The sequence below is a fragment of the Pseudophryne corroboree genome, chromosome 8 (assembly GCF_028390025.1).
Source record: "Pseudophryne corroboree isolate aPseCor3 chromosome 8, aPseCor3.hap2, whole genome shotgun sequence".
NCBI lineage: Eukaryota > Metazoa > Chordata > Amphibia > Anura > Myobatrachidae > Pseudophryne > Pseudophryne corroboree.
In genome coordinates, this window is record NC_086451.1 from 32981352 (window position 1) to 32986227 (window position 4876).

The window sequence follows — 4876 nt, forward strand, 5'->3', positions numbered from 1 at the left end:
CACGTACGGCAGCCAAAAGTTACATGGAATTGCCAGGGCGTCCATGAACGCTGCTTGAGGATCCCTTGTCCTTGCTCCGAAGACCGAAATCTTGTGATTGTGTCGAGACGCCATCAGATCTACATCTGGTAGGCCCCACTTGTCTACTAGGAGTTGAAATATTTCTAGATGAAGGCTCCACCCTCCGGCGTGTACGTCATGATGACTGAGGAAGTCCGCTTCCCAGTTGAGGACCCCCGGAATGAACACTGCCGATATGGCTGGCAGATGGCGTTCCGCCCATTGAAGAATCTTTGACACTTCAAACATCACCATGCGGCTTCGAGTGTCGCCTTGATGATTTATGTATGTCACCGTGGTGGCGTTGTCCGAGTGTACTTGAACAGGCCTGTTCTGTACCAGAGGCAGGGCCAGTTTCAAAGCATTGAACACTGCCCGCAATTCCAGAATATTTATCGGGAGGAGAGATTCCTCCCTGGTCTACCGACCCTGAAGAGAGTGTTGCTCCAACACCGTGCCCCAACCCCGCAGACTGGTATCCGTCTTTAGGAGGACCCAGTTGGAGGTCTAGAAGGGACGACCCCTGCTCAATTGTTGGTCCTGTGGCCACCAGCTCAGTGACAGATGAACTTCCGGAGTCAAGGAAATCATGTGAGACCTGATCCGGTGAGGCAGGCCGTCCCACTTGGCAAGGATTAGCTTCTGCAGAGGGCGAGAGTGAAATTGAGCATACTCTACCATGTCGAAAACCGACACCATGAGGCCTAGTACTTGCATCCCCGAGTGTATCGACACTCGCAGATGAGAAAGGAAGCATCTCATCCTGTCCTGAAGCTTCAGGACCTTCTCTCGGGACAAGAACAACCGTTGGTTGTGTGTCCCCAACAATGCCCCCAGGTGCACCATGCTCTGAGCAGGAACCAGGGATGATTACTTCCAATTGATGAGCCACCCGTGGGCTTGCAGGACTTGGACCGTGAGTTCCAGATGACGGAGGAGAACCTCTGGAGAGTTTGCCAGGATCAACAAGTTGTCCAGATACGGCAGGATCCTGATACCCTGACGGCGGAGCAGAGCCATAACCGCCATGACCTTGGTGATGATTTGCGGAGCTGTGGTCAGTCCAAAAGGCATGGCCTGGAATTGATAATGTATGTTGCCTAATAGCAAACTGCAGGTAATGCTGATGCAATATGGCAATAGGTATATGCAGGTAAGCATCCTGTATGTCCAGGGATACCATATAGTCCATGGGCTCCAAGGCCAGAACAATAGAGCGAAGAGTTTCCATGCGGAACTTGGAAACCTTCACAAACTTGTTCAGAGACTTGAGGTTGAGAATGGGCCGGGAGGAACCATTCGGTTTCGGAACTAGGAACAGTGTTGAATAGTACACCCTGCCTCTCTGAGCCAGAGGCACCGGCACTACCCCACCTGTGTCCAGGAGGGATTGTACCACCAAATGGAGAGTTTTTGCTTTTACCAAATCGGAAGAGTAATTTGTCGAGCAAAACTGGCGTATCCGAGATGGCGTATCCGTGAGTGACGACTTCCCTTACCCAGGTGTCTGAAGTGGTCTGTAACCATACCTGAGCAAACCGCAGAAGTCAGCCTCCCACCCTGGGATCTCCCAGGAGGAAGCCCTCCCCGTCATGCAGCAGGCTTGTCTGGTTTGGGAGCAGGCTGAAGAGCAGCCCAGGAACCTTTAGGTTTGGGCTTAGAGGTTTTGGAAGTGCAAGCCTGTTTCGGGTACGCCTGATCCTTTGCTTTACTTGGAGGTCGAAAGGAACGAAAAGTGGTACTTTTAGCCTTCGGAGCCGAAGGATTAGTACTCGGCAGACATGCAGTTTTAGCAGACGCTAAGTCAGCAACAATCTTGTTCACATCTTCCCCAAACAGGATGTCTCCCTTAAAAGGGATAACCTCCAAGGTCTTTTTAGAATCCAGATCCACAGACCAGGACCGCAACCACAGAATCCGGCGGGCCAAAATAGACGTAGTAGACGCTTTGGCCGCCAGGACACCGGCATCAGAGGCCGCCTCCTGTATATAATGAGAGGCAGTGATAATATATGAAAGACACTGTCTGGCATTATCAGAAAAATTAGAAGGTAGCTCCGCTTTAACTTCTTGAACCCAGACTTCAATAGCCTTCGCAGCCCAAGAGGCCACTATAGTGGGTCTATGCACAGCACCTGCAAGGGTGTAAATAGACTTCAAGCAACCCTCCACACGCTTATCCGTCAGTTCCTTCAGAGAGGTGACGGTAGAGACAGGCAGAGTAGATGACACCACCAGATGTGCGACATGTGAGTCCACCGTCGGCGGTGTTTCCCAATTTTTACTTAACTCTGCAGCGAGGGAATAACGAGCTAGCATCTTCTTAGACAGGGAGAATTTCTTTCATGGAGACTCCCAGGATTCCTGACGTATGTCAACTAAATGGTCAGAATATGGCATAACGGGTGGTCTTCAGTATGCCGGCTGTCGGGATCCCGGCGCACAGTATACCGGCGCCGGGATCCCAACAGCCGGCATACCGACACTTATTCTCCCTCGTGGGGGTCCACGACCCCCTGGAGGGAGAATAAAATAGCGGGGCGCGCGTAGCGCGCCACCGTGCCCGTAGCGTGGCGTGCGCAGCGAGCCCGCAAGGGGCTCATTTGCGCTCGCCACACTGTCGGTAAGCCGGCGGTCGGGCTCCCGGCGCCGGTATGCTGGTCGCCGGGAGCCCGACCGCCGGCATACCGTAGTGAACCCGGCATAACTAATTAGTGTCCTTCTGACGTTTGAACTTATCGGATTTCTTAGACGTATCTGGAGGTTCAGATTCATCATCAATCAGAAGAATCAGTTTGATAGCCTCCAAGAGGTCAGAAACATCCACCTGTAAAATAGATTCCCCATCAGAAGCATCTGCATCAGTGTCTGAGGGATTAGTGTACTGTATACGCCATCTTCATCGGATGAAGTATTTGTAACATGCGTGGATTGTGAGGAAGTAATGGCCCGCTTAGATCACCCTTTGGTCCTAGGAGGGCGAGGGTTAGGTTTTTGTTTAACCAAAGACTGATTTAATTGCTGTAACAGAGTTGACACATTATCTGCCCATGGCAGATTAACTGCAGGGACAATGGGGGTCATTCCGAGTTGATCGCTCGCTAGATGCTTTTAGCAGCAGTGCAAACGCTAAGCCGCCGCCCTGTGGGAGTGTATCTTAGCTTAGCAGAAGTGCGAACGAAAGGATCGCAGAACGGCGGCAACATTTTTTCAAGCAGTTTCTGAGTAGCTGCAGACCTACTCTTACCTTGCGATCACTTCAGTCTGTTTAGATCCTGTTTTGACGTCACAAACACGCCCTGCGTTCGGCCAGCCACTCCCCCGTTACCCCAGGCACGCCTGAGTTTGTAGCTGACACGCTTGCGTTTTTCAGCACACTCCCTGAAAACGGTCAGTTACCTCCCAGAAATGCCCCATTCCTGTCAATCACTCAGCGGTCAACAGTGCGACTGAAAAGCGTCGCTAGACCTTGTGTGAAACTGCATCGGCTTTTGTGAAAGTACGTCGCGCGTGCGCAGTGCGCACCATACGCATGCGCAGAAGTGCCGATTTTTAGCCTGATCGCTGCGCTGCGAACAATGACAGCTAGCGAACAACTCGGAATGAGGGCCAATATGTGGCTGTAATTGAACAGGAGGTCCCACAGGGGGCGTAAGTCTCGTTACCAGCTTAGTCAGCAAATTAGAAAAAGCAGCCCAGGGTGGGTCTTGGTCAGACTTGCCTACTCTCCCGGAATGGCCGGGAGGCTCCCGAAAATCGGGTGACCCTCCCGGCCCCCCGGAAGAGCAGGCAAGTCTCCCGATTACAGGGGTCCCCCCAAGCCCGGCCGCCCACTTAGCGAGTAAAGTGGGCGGTCCGGGCAGGCGATGACGCGATTCTTGTTGAATTGCGTCATCGTAGCCACGCCCCCTGCTGTATAATGCCATAATAGCGGCATTACACAGCGGGGGGCGGGGCTTACACGACACGATCCCCATGGTCACGACCCCCGCCTCCACCACGCCCCCCCCCCCTCTGCACACACATCGCAGCCCGCCCCCCTGCCGAACCGACCTGGCTGCTCTCTCCCGGAGAGAGCAGCAAAAAAGTCGGTAAGTATGGTCTTGGTGTGCCTCTGGCGCTGCAGGCTGGCTGAGGGGTACTGAACCCCCGGTACCTGGACCCTCAGCTGGAATATTTTCCTCAGGTGAATCCACGGCATCAGCACTGCATGATGCAGGATCAGCCACGGATCTCCCGCCACGTGTAGCAGACATTATGTGGGAATGTAGCCTAAGGGTGTAACAGTACAATATAGCCAACACTGTAACAGTACCTGACAAAAAACCCCTATGTAGTGTGACTGCAAATGCAGAGCACAAACAGAGGAGTGGTATATGGTGTCTGAAATACACAGAGAAAAATACCAAGGTAGTATATCTTGTGAAACACTGCAGAGCTGCCACCAGAAATTGTGTGGCTCGGGACTGACAACATAGGCAGGGCAAACACACATACAGACACTTTTACAAAAAATATTTTAGGCCGATGTGGTTAGAACACAGTTTACGATATTCCTGTTGTTGTTTTTTTTTTTGTATAATCTGTTTTTATTGAAAAGAATACAGACTTGTACCAACATGTAAACACGTATGAACACGTCAACAGTCAACGGCATAATAAAGTGTCGTACATAAACATAAACAAAATTGTAGCCGTGTGTTCAATATATCCAAAGTCTGCACTAACATTTTTGAGATAAGGAACATTAAACGAAACACAGATACAGAACGAGAAAAAGTAAATAACAAAGAAGGAAGGTGACCGAGCTGAGAAT